This window comes from Aythya fuligula, chromosome 9 (assembly GCF_009819795.1).
Source record: "Aythya fuligula isolate bAytFul2 chromosome 9, bAytFul2.pri, whole genome shotgun sequence".
Taxonomy (NCBI): domain Eukaryota; kingdom Metazoa; phylum Chordata; class Aves; order Anseriformes; family Anatidae; genus Aythya; species Aythya fuligula.
Window position 1 is genome coordinate 23,038,811 of NC_045567.1, and position 26,322 is coordinate 23,065,132.

Sequence of the window (26,322 nt, forward strand, 5' to 3'; positions counted from 1 at the left end):
TATCTACAGGGTAACTGGTCTTTCTAAATGTGGAAACAATGATCATTGGGTTATTTTCTCACTAACTATCTGTATGGATTGAGTACTTGATTGTAAGGTACAGTACAAATAAATACACCTCATCAGGTTTTCTGGAATAATGGTATCATTAGAAAATTGAGTTGATTGCTTCAGCTCATATGTTATTGACCAACACTCTTCCTACTGAAATAAATACAACTTGATAAAAGTTGCTATCAATCTGTGCCTAGAAAAGACAAATGAATAGTCAGCAGGGAGAGCAAATTGCAAGCACATTTAAGTAATAAGACACAGCAGGACATGCTATTGTTAGGGTAGACACCCTGAAGTGTCTTAATGTGATTATAATGTGACTTCCTAGAAAAAAAATATATATAGATATATAACTATTATAACTATCTTAGATAAAATATTATCAATATTCTACAGGGTAGAATGAAAGCCAAACAAATACATTTTTATTTTTCAACATGTATCCACAGTTTTTAGTAGCATTTTAAAAAACAGTTTTGTCTAAATAAATAAATAAATAAATTGTTCTTGGTAATAATATTCAGTGTGTTACAGGGCCATTGAAAAATACAGCTCTTATCCTTAGGTTTAGCACAGACACAAAGATCACCATGACTAAGACATAATTTAAAAAAAAAATGTTGTTAAAAATATATATAGAATTATTTTTTTCCTTGGTTATTTGGGTAACAGAATGAATATTGCTTTATGATATAGCTGTAGTTTGAAAAGAGATTAAATGTATCATGAAACATATTTAGAGCTTGTTTCAAGATACAAAAAGAAAACAAAACAAAACAAAACAAAAAAACAGGGACGAGCGGCTGGTACAGCAGAAGGTCGTGCTGCCACCCAGGTATCTTTGCAGTAAAACGAACCTGGGCTGCCATTGTCAAGGGAGATGTTCCTTTCTCTCTGTTCTGCACTGGTAAGACACAATTGGAGTGCTGGATCCCAGTGCTTGAGTCCTCAATATTTGAGAAAAAGGGATATACCGGAGCAAGTTCAGCAACAGGCCACAAAGGTGATTAAGGGATTGGAAGAAGAGGCTCAGTGAGTGAATTAGGGTTCTTCAAAGTTCTCCTTGGTAGTGCACAGTGAGTGGGCAAGAGGCAACAAGCACAGAGTTCAAGGCCAGGATGGATGGGGCTTTGGGCAACCTGGTCTAGTGGGAGGTGTCCCTGCTCATGGCAGGGGGATTGGAACTGGGTGGTCTTTGAGATCTCTTCCAACAAAACCATTCTATGATTCTGTGAAATACAGGTGTTTCTGTTTACATACGATGATTTTATTTATTTATTTTATTTATTTATTTATTGTGGTGAAGGTGGTCATCAAAATTCCAACCTGCTCTGGCTGCCCCTGTGCAGCAGGGCTTGGACCAGATGGTCTCCAGAGGTACCTCCAACCTCAGCCACATTGTGACTCTGTGATGTGACGAAGCAAGCGAACCCATGGAGCACCTTGATTTCCAGATGAGTGACTGAAAGAAATGTTCTGTGTGAAGTCTACCTCAGGGCACAGAGTTTCCACTTCTAACCTGCATGTCTAATGGTATTACGTGTAGTCTCTGCAACGAAGAAGTTGCATTGTGACTTGATAAGTCTTCTTGATTTTCACTGGTAGTATGTGTAGCTTTGCCTTGTTCTCCCTTCTGGGTTAATTTAGCCTATTAAAGACCTTATATATTTTACAAGACTTCTCTACTGGTGCATCTCTGTTATTGAACATATCACATATTCTAAAAAGAATAACAGAGCCAAGAATTCAACATCCACAAGCTTTATTCTGGCAATTTTGCTTAAACTTTATATTAAAACCTGTCATGGAAGCTTTAAAAATACATCAGTGAATCATTTTTAGGTGAATATTTACTTTATGTGTTTACATATTTAAACATCTTTTCATTAAAGAAATCCAAAATGACTAAACTTGCTGGATCATTTTTTATTAATAAATTTTTAAAGCCTACACTCCATGAAATTGCTTGGAGCCTTAACTCCTCCATTACCACCAGCAGGGACTGAGGATTCATTTTCAAAACCTTAGCAGAAAAATTAAATTCACATGTGGTATTTCAGGTATTAATCCACACAAGGATGTTCTTGAATTTGGCAGACACACAGCAGCAAAATGAAGCTGACATGAGTTCAGAATGACCAATGATTTAAAATTTGGAGAAAATAATAAGACAACTTATTTGCAGAGACCGCCTATGCTCCTGTTTAGATTTTTCACAGTGAGTTACTTATCAACTTAATAGAAATGCTGACACACACAGCCTTAACTCCTGCTTCACCCAGTCACTGCTCTAATCTAATTGATTTGTGGTTGTTTCCTTGGATGAAGATATGAAGTGGATGTGCTTTCCAAAATAGCTGCAGTTCTTCTGTAGGACAAAGAGACTGTCCCAGAGGTACCTGTGATTACATGATTAAAACAGATTTTTATGATTTTTTCTGTGCCTGTTAAATGACAGTGCATCATATTTTACACCAGCTGAACTGCAGCTTTATGAATAATGACAGCATTTTCAGCTGATAGTGCCCTTCCCTGACCTCTGTGGCCAAGAAGTTATTCCTGCATTCACTCACTTTTTTTTTTTTTTAAATACTGAAGAAGCAACAATTTCTATGAAGTATGTCAGATAATTATATTGTCTTGTGTTTAATAATTATATAAATTAGCATATAACATATGGAGTACTCATACCGCACTAAATAAATAAAGAAATAGCAACAGCTATGAATTTTCTTCCTTTTCATCCAGCTTTGTTATGCTGAGAAAAACAATCCATTATTGTCTCCATTGCAGGGAGAAAGGAAACAAAAGCAAAAGAGTAAACTTAATAATGAATAACTTTACTAAAAGATGCATGTTTATGTCATGGCTAAGATTTGCTCATCAGTTGAAATACAGTTTTGGTCCTGGTCTGCTAGTCCTTCCTCTGCTGAAGCAGTATTTCACCAATACCTTTTGGGGTGTGGGGAAGCAGCCTCACTTTGTCCTGGGGCAGAAGAGAGGCAGCATGGCATCTGCCTGCTGTTCCAGAGAGATTTCAGCTGTAGCATGTGTCCCTGCAGAACACTTTTTAGTGGGAATTGTTAAAACGCAGACTTTTAAGATGTATCTTTTCATTAGAAGCTCTTGCAGCTTTGCTAACCTGGGCTGTATTAACTGGGAATGTTACTGAGCAGCTGTCCCTGTGCTGATGCACCACTGATCCTACACAAACATTTAAAATGTTCTCTTCCCAGCAAGGGCAGGTTGGGGAACCTGCAGCAAACATATAGCCTCTGCTTGTGGCAGAGGCTGGCACCCATAAGGGGCTGATGTTAATGCTGTCTCCTGAGCAAAGGCTTAGTACGATACATAATATCAAAGTCTGAAAAACTTGCAGAACAGCATGGATAGGTTTGGCAACTGCTCTGTAAAAATGTGGCCATGACAGTAAAGGTCATATCATGAATGCAGTTTCATATTGAGGACTTACTATCTAGGTAGTAATGTCCTCCTTACTCATTTGGTTCATTCTGTCATTTTGGTTTTCCTGAATCAAATGATCAAATGTGTGGTTGGATATTTTCTAGTCAGTGTTACTTTCTACAGCAAAAAAAAAAAAGATATTCTACAGTCAGTGTTACTTGCTGTAGCAAACATTTATGAAAGTCTGAAACTTGATACACAAATATTTGAACATTTTCCTACATCCGTATGGTGAATCACATATATAAATATATTCTGCAGTCTTAGCAAGTAAGGATCCATTTCAGTAAATCTCCATTTTAGAAAGACTCAGTCTTTCTCTAATCAACTTTCTCTTTTAGTTTCCATCCATATGAACATTACAAAATTCAGTAAATAAAGAGTTCAGGACTATGACTAGAAAAATAGTTTCCAAAATCATTTTGAAACATTTCTAATCAAAACCAAGCGAGAATCATAATCAATTTGTCTTATGGAAATTTTCATTAAACTAATTTTTATTTGTAAAATACATTCTTGTTTGCTTCCCTTTTGAAAATGTTTGAAATGAGATGCTTAAGGGCAATCAATAATTTAAGCCACAAAAATGGTTCCACTCATCACTTTGCAAGGAATAAGGTTATTATTATTATTTATTTTTTCTCAAGTGAAAGTTGTTAAAAGTGATAGGCCTGTACTGAATTCAGCCACGAGATGTTTCAGTTTGACGGTATCTGTACTGTCACAGGAAAGGAATCACATTTCAAATGTTTAGGGATCAAAGGGAGTGAATGCAGTCATGTACGCTCTATATTGGATTGTTATGGCTTATTTCATTTATGTAAATAGTGGTAAAGGAATCAAATCACTGAAATTGAAATACCTTATTCAAAAGGCTATCTTGTGGAAATAACATCAGATTATAGGGATGGCAAAGGATAAAACTCTATACCTGCTAGTGTAGTGCTTAGTAGCAGTGAAGGAAGGAAACAAGTAATAATCTAGGCTGAAAAGAAATGTTACAAAGATAGAAGTCATCAGTCTGAAGAAATGCACCTCTCAATTATAATGATCAAGTATGATTTGCTCTGGGAGAGTACAGAGGTATAATATGATCCCCTTGTCAAAATAATCATTGTCTACCGTGGCCATTGCTCTTTCACAGTTCTTTAATGACAATGTGAAGAGATCCAGCCTCTAATTTAGACCTGTAGTACTTGTAAAAATGACAGCTAAAGACAGTAGATCTGATTAAAGAGATTGGCAGCTGAAGCCCAAGGATACTTTAAGTATTAGTCTACTTCAACTTACCAGTAACAAGATGCTCAATGGTGCCATCTCCTTTTGCAACCAGCATGTAATTTCTGTTGTGTGCTTCCAGCAGTTTCACAGCAAAGCAGATGGAGTTATCATAAGCAGGTTAAAAAATACAGAGTTCAGGATTGTCTTATTTAATGCTAAATTCAAACCTGTGCAAGAGAAGATGTTTTCTCCCTACCTTTGGGAGCAATTTATTCTCAGAAGTCAGTTTTTGGGTCTCTGGGAACACTGGGAAGTGCAGGTAACCTGCAAGCAGATGATCTCTCTGCTGAGTGATGGGGCAGACAATGCCAGCAAAGCCCCCATCTCAGGGTCATCTCAGCATTAAGGTTTAATTTTCTTTTGTTTGTCTGTTTGCTGTAGCATGGTTCAATAGTATGGATATCCACCCCTAAGTAAAGCAACCATCAGTGCTGTCTTCTCTACAGAGATAAAAGTAATTCTAGTCTAATTATGCTGTTATAACATGGCAATAGTACAATTTGGGTTTGCATTGATGGCAGATTTATTTTTTCACCAAAGACAAATAGCTACCTCTTTCCTAGGCATAGTCAATATTTTCACTTAGCCCATGGCTTCCCAGGTGCCTTCTTTAATATCCTCTGCTTTTTGGGTTAGGGTCTGGAAGATTTTTGGTGATGGCTAATTCATTACTTATATTTGTATCAGATAACTGTGTATGGATGGACAGTCTTTAAAAGAACATGTGGGAGTGGGTAAGCAGGTCTCAGCTTGGTGCCCCAGCTGTACCACAAACAGATTTCCAACAGCTTGCTCTTTTCATCTCTAAATCACAAATTATCCATTAGCATCTGTGGGGTCCTTTTGCCAGTTAAAGGTCTCCAGATCCCGTGTTTTTGCCAGTGAATGTGTTCCAGGACTGGATGTCCTCAGAGGGTTTGTTTTTCATCAAGGTAAACTTTCTGACAATTTGGGTCTTGACCAGATGAGACAGGATATCTATTTTCCTATTCATTGGTTTTGGCCTGTGATATAATGAATAGCTGGCGGGGACAGGGCAAACAACTTCATCTGTGATAGGATTCCTCTACTTCTTTTTCCCATCTACAGGAAGAGCATCAAAAAAATGTCCTGAAATGTGTGTAGGATGGAGCTGGGGCAGTATTTCAGCATTAGAACTGTCAGTGCCACCTGGGCATTGTAGGCACTGTGCAGCAGCACCAGGTAGGAGGTGGCAAGACACCGTCAAACAGATTTGGCTCCGATTCTGACCCCTCTTGATAGTGCTGTAATCTGCTGAGGAGTTTTCCTCTGGAACCTAAGCACCAATTTGTTTTAAAATCTATCACTGTCACCAAGAAATTGCAAAGCGGCAGCAGCCCCATTACTGCCTGACCCCGTCGTATTTTGTTCCTGCTGCTGGTGGAGGCAGACGGCCAACCCACAAAACTCTTGGCAGCTGGCAAACAATGGCGTCATGTTCACAAATGCTTTCTTAAAATCCCTATAATATTTTCTAGCCTTTATGTTTAGTTTTATAAAATGACTTAGCATACTTATGGAGAATGAACAGGCAGTGGATTGGGCCGTCATTGGCCCTCACACTAGAAAAAAACTGTAGTAAGTTCTCAAACCTGTCCTCTACCTGCCAAAAGACAGAAGAAATAAAACAACAGGTTCTTCAGATTTCTCAGAATAATTTTCAGATATTTCAGGTAAGGAACCGTATCCTTGGATACATATGCACTGCTTTTAACTCTTAAAGCATCTTTCACTTCCAAATACTGAAGCACTACACCTTCTGAGGGATGACAGACATTTTTTTGAGTGCCATTTGCACTATGTTGCTTCATTTACATCGGTATCCAAACATCCCCACAGGCTTCAGGTCTGTTTGAAGGCTCGCTATGAATGGAACAGCAGGCATACCCATGGGTGCTTCCAGGTGCCTTCAGGAACTGAGAACCAAGGACAGCTCTGTAGAAATCCCAAGGAAAAAAAAATGTTGGTTTTGAGGTTCACTTGTCATAATCAAAACCAAGTACAGTAATTGTTTTCATCAATAATAAATCCTTTCTCTCTAGAGATTTCCAGACTAGTTTTTGCAGACTCAAATATTCGATAGTTCAAATAATCTTTTGATAAACAAGGAGGCAGTTTCCTGAAGAGATGATGGTCAGGCTGGCTCTGTTCTACTGAAGTCAACGAGAGCATCCACTACTGACTTTCAAGACATTCCTGCCAGGCCAAACACATGCTTTTAAAACCTCCTTCTCACTTTTCAGTTGCCTGTCAGCATCCTAGCTGCCTATTTCACGTTCCTGACATTTACTAATATCTCAATAAAAGTAGCCTCAAAAAATACTTGAAATTGTATTTGGGAGCTTTACATACAAATAAAAGGCAACTAATATTTATTACTATATAGTGAAGTATGTGCATTTCAATGGCTCGAGAACCAGCTGAAGACCTCTGATTTGTTATAGGGCTTGCTTACGAGAAAATCTAATTTTATTTCAGCTTTATCAATTACCTAATCCCCTTCACATTCAAAACAGTAATTTAACTGAAATGTTCTAGATTAACTTCATAAAAAGCTTCTGAATAAGTGCATCTTTCCTGCACTTGAAGTATTTTTATTGCCCACTGTAATGCAGCCTCAAGTATTTAACCACTTCAGGAGTAACTTTTGACAGTCAGCCACACCAGGACATTTATTAACATTAATATTTCAATAAAACTGGATACACTAATATTGCCCTTATTGAGAACAATATGGCCAAGAATAATAACATCTTTATTCCTTGCGTATGGCTTGGGAGTGTATATATAACACTGCTCTCTTCTCTGATCTTTTTTGAAAGCCAAGCTTGCAAAATCAAATTTTTTTCATAACATGGTAAAAATATTATAACATTAATCTCACTGAAAATAATTCAATAGTAGCAATTGATTATTTCTGCTGGTATTATACCTTGCAATACCAATCTGTGGTTCAGTAGAGAGTTATATTTTTGGAGAGTAACAAAGCAGACATCCACCTCATTCCAGCTATAGGTATTTACCTGTACCACAAACCTGGTGGAGAAAAAAAAAAAAAGAATAAAAAAAAAAAAGGAGGGCTTTTTTTAGATTTCAAAGCAATAACTGCAAAATGAATTTCACAGCCTAAAATATTCTTCCTTTATGTCAATGCTATGGATATTTTATCCTAAAATAAAGGAGATCTATATAAAACTGCAGAATGACAATCATATTCAAACACTTCGTACATGCCTATCCATCCATCCGTCCATCATCCATTAACTCATTTTCTTCTCTACTGTACATCTGTTATAACTGGCTGAAAGATATAAAACTCCCAGCCACTGCCAAGTATTTCAGGAAGGGTGGTCAGCACATCTGAAATACATTTACCATCTGATAAATTGGTAAATGACTTTTTTCATGTTAAAAGTATAACAGAGGAGGTAATCCAGAATAATTCTATTCAATGCTTGAAATTAAGAAAAAGCTATGAGAATTATTTTTTTGCCACAGGCATTGAAATATAAGCATCAACTTGGGAACAAAGCACTAGTGTGAACCTTTTTATGGGGCATTTTATAGTTTATACTGAGGGTTGATCCTGATAAGCACAGCTTTGGTGATTCATGTATACCTGCAAGGTGTAAAACAGTGAGCACAGAAAAATGATAATGAGAGCAAATGTTGTTTTATGGTCGATCTCCTGCCAGATGCCCAAGGCTGGTATTAGAAGTGAAATGTAGCACTAGAGTTGTCTTCGAGCTCCCAGACACATCACCTACTCTTTGTTCCTCCCCAAATCTGTTGTTACTCTGCCCACCACTGCATAACCACAAAAAGAAAAAAAAAATCCAATGTCTTGCAATGACATTCTCACTTGTTTTAAGCAAGGACATTGGCTGTTTTCGGAACATATTTCTTGTGTCTGGTGGCCTCCAGTGCCCCACCTTCAGCACCCAGAGCCTGAGAGCTCGTCTGTCTAGGAAACTGGTTCAGCTCCTTGTACTCAGCGTCCCATCATGACCTTCTGCATTTGTGCACCTAGCTACATAACACATAAAGGAGCCCAAGTCTTTCTCATTCTTATAATGCAGTACTGCAATTCTCATTTTGAAAGATTTTCCCTTAAATCCAGGGTTTACAGGATTTTGTAAATTAGCAGGAGCACATACCCTTTCGGTAGGTTTTTCTGAAACTGAATTTTTAAATAATCTTTTTTCATATGTCAAAAAGATTCCAGAAAAGCCTAACTTAATGCAAGAGATTTCTAATTAATGTGCAGTGGGTTAACTTAAAGTAATTCCTGGTCTAATAGTGCCTATGAGCACTATTGAGGCATTATGGTGGGTTATTTTTTGTCTTTTTTTTTTTTTTTTTTTTTTTTTTTTTTTGTTGCTGCTGTTTTCATGAGAAAATTGAAATAATAACTTCTCTATAAAACCTTCATATCTACAACTTCCCACCTCATTTGGTTAAAAACCAGTAGTTTTATGACCTGTCTGCATCTCTCCTGAAGTGGGACTAGTAAAAGGAAGTGATACAACTTGCCCACTGTTTCAGCATTAAAAACTATTATCTTTGCTACTACCATCTACAGTCAGCACCCGCTTTTAAGAGACACAAGAGCATATTAATCAAGAGCAAACATGAATCTCTTCTGCCTAAGGGTTCTGTGTAAAAGGGTAAATAATCAAAAGGAATGCTACAGCTGATTTATATTTCTTTATGATGATCAAAGACAAATGGACTCCGATTCAGCAAGGAATATAAATGCTGTTTGAAAACTTACTTTTTTTTCTGCTGAAGATAACATTGAAAAGCCTTCTCCACTGAGCTATATCTAGTTTAAAATCCATTAGCTAATACTGCATGCCCTAAGGTTAAAAAAGGAGTAAAACTCCAATGGTGAACAAGACATTTCAGATAGGTTTTTACACATCTCCTAAGTTTTATGCATCCTTCTCATTCCCTAGCTGGAGATAAATAGATTTGGAGATATCTGACTTGTTTAAATAGTTCTTGGTGTTTCAAAGTACCTCATACATAATCAGCTAACGAAGTACATTTCTCTTAAAAATTTAGCAACTCTCCCTCCTCCCCAAATAAATAAATAAATAAAATGGCCCACTTCCTGGAATTAGTTTGGTTCCTTTTGGGTGGTAGGGAAAAGGCAGGAGCCCAGTGCCCTCAGAGGGGTCTGAGCTGAGCCCCCAATGCAGTGGGACGAGTAGGCAGGGCGAGCAGGTTGGCCTCAGGCACCATGCTGCGGCACACACGGGCTGCTCACTGCGGCAGGCGTTTGGCCCAGACACCAGAAAGCAAACCATCAGCCAGGAGAGCTGCAGAAAAGCCAAAAAGCTCTTTTTTAGAACTCAGTGATTTTTATGGTTTTTAGATTTTGGGGGTGGGAAAAGGATGCTACTAACACTGATGGTTAGAGGAAAATAAAACTGGTGGAATGGAAAGGTACATACTCCTCCAGTGCTGGATGTTAAATAGTTTTAAAACTTTTATTACCAGTAAAGCAAAGCCAAAATATTCCACAAAAACTTCTGCAAAGCATCTATTTCAAGAAGTAAAACAGTATGCCAAAGCTTGCTGTCACTATTTTACATTAGTAGGCCATGTACTGTTAAATTTATTTCTGCTTCTTGTATTTTCTGCTCTGTTTAACCTCAAGCATCCAGAACCCAAAATTTTGTAACTTTTTTTCCTAAGATCTCAAACTCCTCTCTTCCTTGCAAGTGCTACATCCTGCAGTACCCTGCAGCATCTTTCAGGGCGATGTTCTACTCTAAAATCTTTTTCCTGATTTTGAATAACATTATTTTAAATAATGCAAAACCATTTGAAGCTAGATAAAAATCATTGGAAGAATTTATTAGATTTTAGGCCCTTTAGTGAAGGGATTGCTCTTATCTGATTTTGTATTGCCCCTAATAAAAGGAGAATTTTGACATTAAAATAAATAAATAAATAAACAAGGACTGAGTTAAAGTTAACCAGTCATAGTCATACATTCTTTTGGGAGAATGGAAAACTAGTGTAATTCCAGAAAAAGAGCATAATCTTTCCTTGATTTCCAAGTGGACACAGACAGAAAAGTTGCTAAAAATGCATGGATGCTCACGTAAATCAGTGGAAAGCAACATACTTATGATGGTGATCAAGAAAAATAAAGCTGTATATCCTGTGTAAATAAATAAATAAATAAATAAAAATACAGAATGGGAGACATGATGAGCCATGAAGCTGGGGAGTCATTTGCAAAGAAAGCTGAATTAGTTATCTGGTGACCAAAATCCCACTATGTTCACTGGTCAAGGAATCATTTTGAAAAAGGTCAAGACACCTTCAAAAATAGGGCTTCATATTCTAAGACATTTTTTTCGAGTCATAAAGCATTCCTGGCCATAAAGTTCTGTTGCCTATCCATCCTTTCTGAAGATGGTGACATTTTCTGGAGATACAGTGTTGCCCTAATTCTGCTCCCATTAAAATCAACAGCTGATTGATTTGGAATGTGAGGAGACCAAAGTAAATACCGGATACTCCAGAAAAATCTCATTCGTAATGTGTATAGGGGTTTTCAAGAAGATATCAGTGGATCAGAGACTTTGCTATAAAACGTGAAAGCAAACCGTTACTCAAGTGAAAATTATGTGCACAAATGTATTCCATGTTTAAAATTGCTGCATGCCCAGGAAAGTATGGAAGCTGTCTGGGTTGGAATACCACAGTTTTCAGCTCTAGTGCTCAGCTGCCAATTTAACTGTGCATATTTAATCAAGTGCACAATTGTTTAAAGTGCTTCATTTAAATTCTTCAATTAATTAAAAAAAATCATAAAAAACTCTTGTAGAATTATTCTGCCTTTGCCAAGAATAATTAAAACAATTTAGCAGAAAGAACCTACTAATTTTCCATACTCAGCATTCTTAATTCACCATTAAGCTGTATATTCCTATATGAAGCCAACTACTTGATTTTATTTTTCAATGGATGAAATCTAGAACACTTATTCACTGCATCTCTGATCTTTCTTTCTTTCTTTTTTTTTTTTTTTTCTCTTGTTTAGTTTTAATGGAATTGCATTTCTTTGCATCTTCAGTAGAACACTGACAAATTAAAGACCTCATTTTGCTCAATAAGTATTTTTTAACAGATCAGTTTCTCCTTTGGATGTTAATTTAATTCATCTTTTCTCTTTTGTTTTTGCTTCTCCATGAACAATGAAAATGGGACTAGTGCTGGATATGGAAAAGTATATTAATCAATGTTTAAGGCAAAACCTTAGCAGATACAAATATACAGTAGGTATTTCAAATTGCTGCCTCACTTTAAAAAAAAAAAAAAAAAAAAAAAGTGAGATGTAACCTAATTTTCAGTGAGAACTCTGAAATGCAGATCCATATCATTCTGGGATAGACTAAGGGGCAAGGATATGTGTTTTCTCTGGTGTTCTGGTAATCCCTCCAAGGAGCAATACCTGCAGAAATTATGACCAATACACAAGGGGAGAGCACCTTTCCTGTAGAGAGGAGCAATTTCACCTTGCTTTCAGTCTGTGCCTTCTCAAGTGATTCCTGATGTGTTTGCAACTATATCTTTAAATAATACATGAACTTCCTGAAATCAATGTGAAGATGCCTATTGATTGCAAGGGTCTTATGTCTAATCTGCATCCTACTTTCTTTCAAATTAATTTCCAAAACTGTCTTCATTGACAAGAATTCTCTAACTAATACATGAAATCAAATATTGTAAAACAATAAGCATTTCAAACACATTGTAAAAGCACATAGGACCTTTTAAGTCTAAAAAAAAATAAATTTTATTGCTTATAGACGACTATTTATTGGATGCCTTCTTTTCATTTCTGACCTATTATATTTATTTTAAGTCCTACATCTTAACCTTAGCAGATGTTATCAGTCCAATCTTTCAACGATTTACAAACAGTGCCATGGGGTCACTTAGCAAAATGGTAAGGAAAAAAAAAAATCTTTTTTTTTTTTTTTTTTTTTTGGTCCAGCTCTTTAAAATAAAAAACGAAAAAGAAAAAAATAAAATACGGTTTTTCTTCAGTTTTCCTTTTTTATTGCCCAGCTCTTTCTGATGAGAGTGGACTTTTCTGCCTACAAACTTTTCAGTTTCCTTGAGGTAATTTGGCATCATATATTACAGCTGGGAGATGGAAAAAAGAAAATGAGTTCAAGGGCATCATTTAAGAAAATGTCATGCAATCAAGAATCATCTAGTGCACCTCCCTAAGGTCTGGTCAGCTAAATAGCCCTGCTTGTTTATCAAGCTTTTTCATACAATACTGAAGACCCTATAGCCTCTTCCTCCTTCAAATGAATTCTATAATGCCTGAGCAGAATCACCTTCTCTACAATTTAGGCCCACTGATTGTTTTTTGTCCTACTCTCTATGGACAGAGCAAACAGGATTTTCCCTTCTTCATTTCAACAACATTAAAAAAGTAGTAATTCAGCATGGCTGTCCATTTTTTTATAAATATTTTTGCCCTCTTTATAACGGTATTGTATGTGATGAACACGGAAAGTCAGTGTTAGTCATGGTTTACACTTAATTTTTTAAATGTCAAAATCACAGCACCATATAAACATATGAAAATCTAATGGATATGGAAGACAAAAAGATAAAAAGACAAAAATGGATATGGAAGACAGTATTGCTGCATTAAACTATGTCAAACGTCCTCCATATTCTGTACTACTTGGGAAGCATTGAAAAGAGGTTTTCTGTGCCTGTTACTTAAGACTACTTGTGTTTCAAACCCTAGATTAGGAATTAATTAATTTAGAAAAAAAAAATACAACTTTCAACTTCAATCCTGTATACTTCATCTCACATTGATAAGGCCCTAATTTTGAGGAGCTTTAAGTTAATTATTTATTTTTAGTTCTAACACCCATCCTAAAGGTTAAACAAACAACTAACCTTGACCTAATCATCCCATACTAGGCTTCAGATCTGAAACAAGGATGTAAATGTGCTGCAAACTCAGCAAAAGGGAGATGCCATACAGCTTCTTCTACAGAGGCTGTCTAAAAGTGTCAACCACAATGAAGTTATCTAACCCAGATTTTATGCTGGTTTGTTATGAGTGAGAAATGCCTCCAGAGACTGATCCACCACTGCCAGCGAAGAGATGCCACACTGTTCACTAAAAAAGAATTACCATTGTGCTTTGTAAAATATAATGATCCCGCAGCCTATTTCCTCTTGTTGCAGTCAAACTTTAGCCCTTGTCAAAATACCCTGAGGGTTAATGCTTTAATTTATTCACTCTTAAGGTATAACTGACTCGTTCCTTCCATCTCATATTCCTCCCTGCCTCAGTATATTTTAAGATGACATGAAATTTCTCATGCTGTTTATTTTTTATTTATGTATTTTTTTTGTAATATCATTTATTGCACATTTGTGAGGAACAGCCACCTGCTCCCACTGGGGAATAGGCTGATGCATGGATGACAGATCCTAACAAAACTCTTGTAGAAGATAAAAGTAGCAGTAGTTTCCAATCTATTGCCTGCTACTTGTTGCTCATATTAAGATGCTCTACCCTGTGACTCTATGACGGGGACTCAGAAATTCACAGATAGGAAATGTAATCTTTTAGCATACAAAACATTAAGTTATTAAACAGAAAAATTCTGCTTACGAGTATTTACAAGTTGGGAGAGGTGACCTTGTGTTTAACATACTGAGACCAGGAGATTGGGATTTTGTTCTCCATGACACAGACTTGTAATATAGTTTTAAGTAAATCGTTTATCTTGCTATGCATAAATTTCACACCTGAAGCATAGGTTATAGTAGCAATATAAAGTTGCAAAACACTCTCTGTCCCTCCCTGCCCCTGTTCCTGAACATTTTAAAGATGCTCTCTTTTACTATATGTGCATATAACCCACTAGCTGCTGTTACCAGCAACTTGCAGAACTTTTTCAAGATAGCTGTTTTCAAACAAAAAGTAGCAAGGTGGAGGTCTGTTCTCATTAACACCGTTATATGCTAAGAATGAGTAGAGTCGAATAATGTTTAAAATGACCAAAATGAGGGGAAGGTGGTCGAATATATTTGCATGAATTTAAGGTTATTAGCGTAGGTGTCTGAGGAGACTGAAAGGTCACCTGGAGGCTGAAGCATGTGGAGGATTTTTGGAGCACAGCAGTGCTTGGCTCTGGCAGTATTTTAAATGCTGAAAGCAAGGGGGTTGCAGTTTGGACCTGATTTTCTGTAGTCTACACAACAACAGAAATTATATACCAGAATAGCATTTTTTTTCCCCATCAGCATCTTCAGAAGCTGAACAGTAATATGTCTGCTGTGATTCCTCTTCAAGCCAACCAATACACGGTGCTGCCGTGTTCCTAGCCAGGTTGCTGGAGCACACTGCTCTCAGCTGTGAGCAGGCCGCTTTCAGAAGAGTGGCTTTGGATTAATTTGTTGGCTCCAGAGGACTATCATACAGGTGACACAGCAATGTGGCCAAAGCTGACTGAAGCTCCAGTACAGCAGGGAAACATTTGCAAGGGCAGTCAGGGAGGAGGGAGAGGCAGCAGCCGGGTGCCGTCCCACGATCCCGCAGCGCCCTGGCACCCACCCGAGCCTTGTCAAAACAACAGTGTCCAGCTGGGCGCAAGCAGGATAAAAATAGAGGGAGAAGGGGGAATGCAAAACATTTTGCCGTCACAGCCCATGAAGAAATTGCCTGTGTGTATTCACACAAGGGTGTTTCTCTGTTTCTTTCACTGCATTTTTATTTACTCATGTTCTGCATGCTAGCCATATCAGGGGAACTGCAAGCACCCATGGTTCCAGGCTATTGCAGCTCAAATTTGGGAGAATACAAGGTGTTGGCTCAATATGGGCTCCCCCAGATGCAGCCCTGCTTGGCAGATTTTCTCCAAGACCATAATCTGGATATGCTCGAGGGCTTTAACAGAAGAGATCCACCCTGGGAAGCATTGCAGGGGGAGGATTTCATCACTGAGACTTCAAACTGATGCTGCTTTTGTGCTGGAAGAGGGAGATGCATATCTGCGCACAGACATACCGCAGGCTGTGCAGAGAGATGTAATCATTATTCTTAACAGGAGAACTGGTAATATATCTAGCAAACCTCTTGTGTCTGTGGATCAGTTTTACTATCAACGAGGTGTATTTTTGTTAACTGTACATGTTAACTTTCCAAAATAATTAAATTCTTTTTTTTTTTTCATTTGAAAATGGGCTTCTAATATTTGCAAATTCTTAAACATTTATGGATAAACTTATGAATCTGCAAGCACTTGCAGATTTCCCACGAGAGGTTGAATCCCTATATTAAACATCATCTGGTAACTGCAAGTATCAAAATTATTCCTACTCTGCTGAATCAGCCTAAGCTTGTCATTGCATCCAAGAGAAGTGGAAAATTAAAGTGAATTTCATTGCTTCACAGCTTTCTACATGAAGAAGCATGTAGAAATGAACAGCACATGCAAAATTAAAAAAAAAAAATAATTAGACTATTATGTTCTCTGGAAATGGTTTCTTGTGTCATCTTCCGCACTAACCACTATTATGTATTTATTTTTTATTTATTTTTCAAAATACTTTGGAATGAAAAGAAAACAAAATGCTTTCTTAGGTTGTGATGGCACTTCTGGACTCCAGTTGCAGTGATGGCACATCCAGTGCCACAGAAAAAAAAAAAAAAAAAAAAAAAAAAAAAAAAAAAAAAAAAAAAAGCTTAATCCTTGCTGGTAAGGAGAGATCTAGCAAAGAAACTCTCAACTTACCTGAATTTTTCTTAGATGAGTTAGAGCTTTTGGTAATGCACTGTTTTCTAAATGGGATCATGAGAAGCAGTGAGAGGATAGACAAAATGTGAAAGATGGGGAAGCTCCTTTTCATGCTACCTTGTAATTATAGATGATTCCCTTCTTTCCATCTGGTAAAATGCCTTAAGATCTTATGTGAGTGAAAGGAAAGATATTAATGCAAATTTAATTCTTTCATCCAAAAATACTTGCATCTAGAAGTGCTTTTGGGGAATCACAAAGCTTGAAAGAGTCAAAATATCAAATATTCAATTATTTGTGCTTCTGACATTTTGTATATATGTTAATATTTTATTCCTCATATCGTTTTCTCTCCTCCTCTTATCTCCTTTTTCCAGTCTCTCAGATGAATGTGGATGAAATAAAATGCATTTTAAAGTGCTGTTGTGAAGTTTTCACAATATGTTCTTCCTCTGACAGTCTCTTGGGAGGCTTTTTCTTGGTGTGTTCATCAGTAGGGACAGGAAAGGAAAAAAACATCTTTCAGTGTTATTTTGTAGCTTCTTTTCCTCTCCCTGATCCCTGGAGCCGGTCTGTATTTTGCTTTCTCCCTTGCTTTTCTTTCTCACTTGGTCTGACTCTCCTACCATTTATGATGGTTTTACAACACTGCCAGCAGGCTGATTTTGGTGTGCTTACTTTGATTTCAGGGTACTTACCTCATATAAATGGGTGTGTAAAAAGCTCTACACTTCAAATAAGGGCTTAATTAAATTTCAATAGATTATTTATGAAAGTCCATATTTTTCTGTTGTAGAAAAGATATTAGTCTCTTGTGCTGCTTTCAGAAAAAAAAAAAAAAAAAAAAAAGGTCTTCATTACTCATTTTTTATTCTTTATTGCCCAGATATTTCTATCAAAAATGAGCTTTGAGGAAGATGTTGCTCATTCCCTCTTTTCTCATTTTGCTTCATATAACAAATTCTGATTTTTCTGTGCTGAGCCCAGGTCTCATCTCAAATACACCCTGAAGGACTGAAGTATAGAGGGTTCCCCCAGAGCAGACCCCTTCCCCACAGCATTTCCAAAAGGGAATCTACACGGAATATGTCTAAAAAGCAAAACAGCGCTGAAGCACTTGGATGCCTAGGGTAATCCATTCAGGACTAGCTCCTGCTAGGTATGAATTGTGATATAGGTTCTCCAAGAAAATGCTCTTATTAACTTTGACTCAATAATATGCTCTTAGAGTCCTGATAGTGTGTGACGTTTACAAAGAGGTTTGGTGTGGTTCAGCACCAAAAGCAGTCAATGCTTTTGAAGAAAGTTTTTGAAAATTGATTGCCTTAATGTAAGCTACACTGAGGCATCTCATTTAATGGTCTCCTTAAGTACAAAAGAGGACATTGGTTACTCAGCATGGCATCAAATTAGACCTTTTATGAAGACGTTTGAATGTAGACACAAAGTTTTGACTTAATGAATCATTCTTGCATACCCCTGGTTTCCTTGCTCCTGGGGATGGTTTGGTTCCATCAGTTTGAAGACAGAACTCTCAACTGCCAGTGAGTGAGATTGGGAGGAAGTTTGATTCCTGCCCTGCTTTTATTTAGGCAAGAAAAAACATTTTTCAAGTATCATGAGGAAAAAAAACTAAAAAAATAAAATAAAAAAAAGGACAGGAAAGTGACAACATTAACTTTTAGAAGGCTAATTGATCTTGCTTCATAACTTCTCTCTGCTCTTCACTTTAGTTCAGGCACACAGAGACTGTATTTTTACCCATCTGGTTGATAGCTCTTTCCTTTAAATTGGGTTCTTTTTTGCTTGTCTTGTCTGGAAGTTTAGAAGAGCAGACTACATTCACTTCAAAACACCATTTAAATATGCAAGAGTTTTATCAGCAGAAAGCCTTCATTATTGGAAACACATGAATATGAGCTACTAAAGAAACTCAGAGAAAATGCAAGAGACAGAAGATGAGGATTACTGTTACACTGCCTATCAGTGATGCTTAAAGGATGGAGAGGTTAGAGGAAATTTAAATAATGTTCTGTCTTTGGCAGAATACATGCTGTGTAGGGATGGAGCAAAGGTATGCAACTTAAAAGCTCTACAAACTAGTATAGAATTTAAAGCGCATTTTTTATTTAGTAGTTTATGGATGCTTCTTTCCACTTCATTTTATAGCCTGGCAAGGTATACCATTCCTTACGTATTCTCTGCAATCTACTATGACCTTTTTTTTTTTTTCTTTTTTTTTTTTTTTTTCTTTAGCCCATACTAATATAATGCTACTTACTCCCCTTTTTGCCTTAGGGTTTTGGAGGTGTTTATCTTTTATTGTCCTTATTTTCTAATCAAAAAGTACAACCACTTCTTATATCAAGGTATGTGTTATGTTTGACACAGATGCAAACATATATGAAATAGTTTATAACACAGGAAAGACAAAAGTTGAGAGTTAGGGCAAAGAAGGATAGGCAACAGGCAGGGACCTTCTTATTCCTAACTCTGTGAGAAGTAGGATCACTAACCTTAGACAATTCATTCAAACTCTACAACTCATTTTCCTCCTATGTAAAATAAGGCATGCAAAGGCAAAACATTTATGCCCACAAACTATAAAAGCTCTATATATGATTATTATCAACATTATTCTGTTGTGACATTAACCTTACAAATATCAAATGAAATTTTTTTTCATAGCATAAAAAACTAGCATTGTTTCATCTTAAATAAGGCCTCTGTTATCTTCACTTTGCTAATATTTTTTTCCCCACTTTGTATGATGTGGAGTCAAAAAAGAGAGCAATTAAATGACATAACATGCTTAACTTTGTACACTGGGGTAATTTCATGAAAAGTAAGAAAAATAAAACTGAAGATTAAACATCAGGACATCAGATAAAGTACCACAGAATAATCCCCAGGGATATTTCACCACATGGGATTCTCAAACAGGTCTGGAAAATTGACTTTGGCATCTACTCTTGGAAAAAAAACATGGCTAGCTCACACAGGATGGGCTGGAAAAACTTCATCATTTTGTTTCCCTGTTGTGTGTTGTATTGTTCTCAGAGACACAACCATGCAAGTTCTTTCTGCTTGCAGTTGAGGTATAAAAAAGCAACATGGAAAATATATTTCTTTTATTGCAACCATTATTTCCAGTTCCCTTCACACCCTCTTACAGCCACTTTGAAGACCCTAAGACATGAACAAGCTCAAGGGCTGATTTAGAGCCAACAGAGAGTTGTGAGCAGAGAAATCCTACCTTGCCTTCTGACCAGGGAGAATATACTTCCTAACACGCTCACTAGAGATTGCTGACTTCCAGAATCACCAGTATCAGTCCTGATAATATTTATAAAAAAAAAAAAAAAAAAAAAAAAGCTTTGTAACCACATCTCAATCTTGGTTATAGTAAATGATACAACAACAGCTGTTTCCTCCCAATTAGTTGCATCTAACGGAGCCCAGAATGGGATGTGGAGGCAGTCCTTTAAAATGAAGACTTCAAAACTAATGGAGTGAAATACGGCAAGGTGTGATTAATTCTTTGGCAAACATTTTTCTTTATTAGGGCTTTAATTAGATTACTTTCTGAATTCTCAGTTAATAAATATATTAATATTTGATATTTATCTACTGCCTGGTACCAATAGCTGGCACATTTAATAGAACTTCCCTAGAACCATATTTTATCTGTTTTTATTAGCTCTGTGCTTTCCCAAAGCTAGAGTGGGCTCAGACAGGCTTTTAGCTGATTTCAGCATTTTACTGTATAGCAGTCATAACAGTACATATTAGTACACCAGGGTGCCAAGAAAATCAGAGCCCTATTATGCTAGATGTGCTTTTACAAAGAAGTGTACAGCCCTATAGAGCTAATATCTAAATCGAAGCCAGACAAAAAAAAAAAAAAAAAAGAGTGAGAAAGAGAGAATGTATAAAAGTCCACACTTTGTAGAGTTAATGCAACAAAGTATGACAGCAGCAAAGACAGGAATCAAAATATGCATAGTAAGGCTTTGAGTTCATCTCAAAGTGTCCTAGAACAATTCCCTGAGGAAGATTATAATAACAAAACAGTTTACTCAAAGGTTGAATTCACAATGAATTTTCTAACATAATTTGATGGTGGAGAATTGCCTGGGTAAAACTAGAAACATACAGAAAAAATCCAGACAACCTGTGAGACATCAAGTGGACATTGCTGTCTCCACTCTCATGAGTCGAGGATTAGAAAAACAGACTCATTGCACTTGTTTCTTTTGTTTAAAAAATACAATTGTAAAATTCTTAAATCCTTAGAGGCTTCTAAGCTGAAAAGCTTCTGTCATTTATGCCTGAAACCTGTAATAAAATAGTTAATTGCCATCTGTGGCATCAGTTATATCAATAAAGTATTTTCAAAAAAAATTATTCCAATGTCACATCACTTCTGAGGAACCCATGAGTTCACAGATGTGTTGGTGGAAAGTGTGTGCTTCTATTTGATTTACAGGCTTCCTATAGACTCAATACAACATTGAAAGACTCTGTTCCCTTACTTTCACAATATGTGTTTGTTTTTTTGTGAATGTGCCACATGCATCATATGCCTTGTAGTACTTGAATAATGTATTTAGAAGAACACTTACTACACTGGAACAGCCTGAGTTTGACATCTACTCAGTAACTGTTGTAAAAGCTCACAAAGATATGATCAATTTACCTTTTTTTGTTATTATTACTATTATTATTATTTTTAAGGCAAATATTTAAACTGTTAGGATTCTTGAACAAGATCATTTGCATCTGTTGCTCATGAACAGGCTGAAGAAAAGGTTTGATTTTTCCCATCATTCCTGAGAATACCTGCTCAGAATTATGTAGACACATATCTGAACATCACAAATATTCACAAATAGAGGAAAACAGGAAGACTGGAAGACCACATAAACTAAGAGTGTTTTATAAACTAACAATGGCCTATTCAGTTTTGTCTGGTGAAATTTTAACCTAAAAAAAAGTTTCTCTGAACTCTCACTGTAGATTTTTTTTTGTGTGTTACAAACTTCAGAAGTAGCCATGCATTTTCCATTGTCAGCAGCTAATAAACTCCGAATTACTCTGATACTTACCTCTGCGTATCATTAATGCTTCTGTTTTGAGAAATGTCTGTTTTGGATGGAAATTACTCTTCTCCTGCCTAGCACTCTCCTGGTCACCTGGATATTTTTCACATATACTTCAATTTTTGTTTAATTCCCAGCTTGCATGTTGATGATCTGATTTAGATGCAAACTTTCAACACAACTTATATAATTATATTTTGTTACTTACTAAGGAAATTGAAGAGATGTTAATTCATTAACAGCTATTGTTATAGTATTAATTCATTTAATACCACCACATGTACCTGAACACATTTATTTTTATCCAAAAGAAGAGAATCTCAACGAGAATTTTCCTGTTAGAAGGAGGGAGGATATAAATACTTTCACAAGAAAACTTTTCACAAAGGTTTGCTGTAAGTTTGATCTAAAGCAATGTGCAGCAAACACAAAGAATAAGGAGGAATATTCTTAGCAAAATATAAACCAGGCTCTCCCTGTTTCCTTGCTTGGTGTCAGTGGAAGTATGCAAATACATCCCAGGCAAAGAAAGAGCTTATTATTTCTGAGAGAGAGAAGGAGAGGGATTTACTAATTTCAGGTCAAGACAAGCCTCTGACTGAGAATGCATGTAGGTTTTCCTAGGTCGTTTGATGGCCCTGTGGGCCATATTAAAGTGCCACTTTGTGAGAAATTGAAAAGTCATATATATATATCTTGCGTTATTGATTTCCGAAATGGAGTGAGCCATTTAAAAACAGACTGTAAAGCTGCAGCGATGACAGAAAATGCTGGCTGAATCTCCTGACATGGCTGGGAGCTAAATGCCATTATTACATTGTTACTAAATGGAAGAGGGCTGAAATAAAAGAAATCCAAAGTACAAGTCAGTCCAGGATAATTAGGAGGATGAAAGCTGATGCCTTGATGAAAGAAGCTCTGGTGAAACTAAAATCAGGTTTTCCTTGTCAGACGACAGACAATGAAAATAGTTCTGAGACCAATTTAATGATAAACATTCAGGCCAGCAAAAATGCGGTTGACTGATGGTTTCTAAGCCCGACTGCTCAGACACCACTGAAAACCCCAAGTAATTGCAGTGAGGTTTAAGGAGCTCCTCTGTCTCCTCTGTCAAAGAGCAGAAACTGCGGACCAGCACATGTAATGTAAATACAATCTGTTACAAGATGTATGCTACACATAAAGAGAAACATCTGTTAAATATGATATCCTTAAATGGCTACAGATAGGACTCATAAACCTCACCTCAGACTTCTTCCAAACTGTAAAAGCTGTTATTTAGATGAGCAAGCCAAGTGAGCATCACTGTGGAGGAGCAGAGGTGAGAAAGCCAGCAGCAGACAAGCAGCTTGAGGGGTCAGGGCAGGTCCAAAACTGGAAAAAGTGAAATAGCTGAGAAAATGTTGGAAGTAATTAGCAATGAAGTGGGACAGAGGAATGGTGAAGCAGAAATTCAGAGAAAGAGGAAAGAAAAAAACATTTGGGAGTGAAGCATGCAAAGACATTTCTCAGGAAAAAGCTATTCAGATCATTTATTTCTGTTCAACACAGAACATCCTCGCTGTTATAAACCATGATGACATTTGCTCCATTGTTAAATTTACAAAAATATGCAGTTTCCATTTTTAAACATCTAGTTTTCAATACCCAGGTATATTCTACCTGTTGTAATGAAACTGTTCAGCATTATGACAATCTGAACAAGGAAAAAATATAATGTTTCAGTGCACTAATTAGAGGAACAGCTGCATTACTATGAAATTGGTTTTCCCTGATATTGATAACAACTATTCCTGTTCAGTTCTTGCATTACGTCATAATGTGGCATGTTATGTCAAGCTGTAACTGTCAGTGAGGTTTTAGCTAACACTGTTCATGTCACATTTATGGCAGATTGCTACACAGTGTCCTGTACAGTGGTTCTGGTGTTAAACATGATGACACTTGAACACGGATTTACACAACCAAGGACTTAGCCTTTTCTGTTCACACTCAATAAGGTCATTCTTATTCTCTTAGATAACCCAGAGAGAAAGGTATTACAAGGAAAAGTTTAGCAGATATAGCAACATTATTTTGAGTTTTTACAAATAAGTTGATTTTGCATAAAGCTTTGTGTTCTTTGCTCATATTCATACTTAATGACAGTTGATTCCTCTCTTTTATTGAGCAAGGTTATTTTGAACAGCACAACAGTTCAAAAAGTTTCAGAAGAGGACTTTATTGTAAACAGTCATGTGTCACTGATGACAAGACCACTGTATAATTCTCATACATTATCTTACAAGCTGTCCCTTGATGTCTCCACGAAAGTCTAAACACTGTCGGCTTTGATTGCTTCTATTTACAAATGGTCTCTGCTGTTCCAAAGTTTAAATATCTTCTACATGCTTGGATTTAATTTACTCCAATAAATGAATCTTTTCAATAAAACTATCTTCTGACTTATAAACATATGAGGACAATCCAAAGGCAAAAGAAGTTTTATGTGTGCACTCCCAAGCACAGACCATCATCCACCAAACACTGTGAGCCTATAGGCCCAATGGGCCTGCTGTCACTGCACAAGTCCTTCCTCCCTGCTTTTGTATTTTCCTTGTTGCAAGGCCCCTAGTTCCTCAATCCAAACCCAGGTGGTATATTCTTTAACATTGCCATTTGGACATGATGCAACTTGGAATGACTGAACTTATTTTTTGCCTTCTGCAAACCCAAATTCCTAGGCCCAATTCCTAAGTCTAAGCCCAATTTCCTGCCTGGTAGAGTCGGCCTACAGGCTACGGGCCCTCCCCTCTGCCCACATGGGGACAGACCACTCCTGAGCCTTTAAGATTTCCTTCTTGAAGAGTGCCCAGCCTTCCTGGTGTGCTGGGAATTGCATCTTCTTCACTTGTTCAGTATTGCTCTGTTTTCTTCCAAGTAAAAAACTATATGAATTCATTGAAATTACTTCCTATATTAATGGCTTCGTCTGAAGGAACTGTGCTCTCTGCCCCATACTGCACTCCTAGGAAAATAACAGGATATATATATATGTATATGTATGTATATATAGTCTTCTACAAACCTTTTTGACCAAAGATGAAATTGCTTCTCTTCTGTTTCACAAAAATAGCTGTCATACAGATGCTTTTCACGGACAACATAACATGTCGCTTATTGTTATCTTTGGGTAAGGAAGAGGCCTAATAGCTAATAACAGAAAACAATGTGATCTTTCCCTAGTGTGCAGTGCCATTGCTTTTCTAGTCTGTCAGTCAGACTTGTGTTCAGGAAAGCATTTTGCCTGTAGCTTTTCCACCACAAATAGAGACAAGTCAATTCATATTGCTGATATAATAATATTTTCCCAATTCCACTACATTTTTAATCAGCAAAAAAACCTTATTTTTTTTTTAAGGAAAAGTCCCAAGTTAATGATTTCAAAGTTTTACAGAACAAAATGCATTCATCTACTTTTAAAATGTATTATAAAACTCCTTCAACCTTTTTAGAAATCCAAAGCAAGTGCAGGTTTTAATTTCATAGGGAAACCATTAATTTTACTTTTTAATTCAAAAGGTTTTAAATGCTTTTGTGAAAGCCACTCCAAAATGATTTCCCCTGATTTTTGAGATCCGATAGTTAGCAAAAAATCAGTTCTTACTATTCCTGTGGTTATTGGAGGATCTCTTTGTTATTACTCATATGCTTCCAGTTTCATTCTTCTGTTTTGAGTAGCAGTTAATTATTTTATCAAAAAATGAAACAGACCTTAGCAACAAAGTAACAAAGAAATTCAATGGAATGCATTCACTCAACAGGACAAAATTTCTGAAGCTTGAAAAGTTCCTGTGTTGGAGAATGAAACACTGCTAATAAACTATTGTCCTTGAGAGCAACTGGGAAAATAAAGAGGAAAAAAAAAAAAAAAAAAAAAAAACCACTTTGCTGTGAAGAGGTCTTTCATTTTCTTTCCAGTATATACTGCAGCAGCATATGAAAAAAAAAAAAAAAAAAAAAAAAGTGCTTCTTGACACATTAACAAGATCTTTGAAGAAGAAAGCATGCATGTTTCATTATGATCCTGTTGTGATAAACGTTTAGGTCTATTCTTCTTCAAGGACTTTCAAGTGATACTTGAAGTCTAATAAAAGTGAAGACTTGCTGATGGGGTTGGAGTTTATAAGGAAAAGAAAGCATTGGTGTCAGTTGGATCACCTCCCCATCAGGGTTTACATTCTTTTCTGTAAATATTGTAATTTTTTTTTTCTTTCCCATAAACCTAGTGAGAAAAAGATTATCTTTACTCTGTAAAATTTGTGATTCATTCTTAATGAAGGTACTGCTTTGCTTGGCACACAGCCTAGGAAAAGGACTAGGAAATGACTTTGAATGTGCATAAGTGACATTCCACATTTTGCAGACTTATTACATCCTTCTTGATCTATTGCCTTTTGTCATCCTGGGTCTCATCCTGAAGTCCTTACTAAGGGAAAATTCACTCTGACTTAAAAGCTAAGCAAAGCCCTTATGAATAAATCACTTGAGCTTTTGGTGTCACTGCTCAGTGAAACAACCTTCCTGTTCCTTTCAGATGCGTTGGTAACAGG

The 26,322-nt window shown here is 36.6% G+C and overlaps 1 long non-coding RNA gene across 1 annotated transcript; it reads right to left on the reverse strand.

The window, feature by feature from the left end:
• Nucleotides 1-6,662: 6,662 nt before the first annotated feature.
• On the reverse strand, nucleotides 6,663-23,073 carry LOC116492709. The gene is made up of 3 exons (XR_004253616.1): nucleotides 22,976-23,073; nucleotides 7,754-7,857; nucleotides 6,663-6,756 (listed from the first exon to the last, which is right to left on the reverse strand). It is a non-coding gene; the product is annotated as an uncharacterized LOC116492709 (long non-coding RNA).
• Between the last annotated feature and the right edge of the window lie 3,249 nt (nucleotides 23,074-26,322).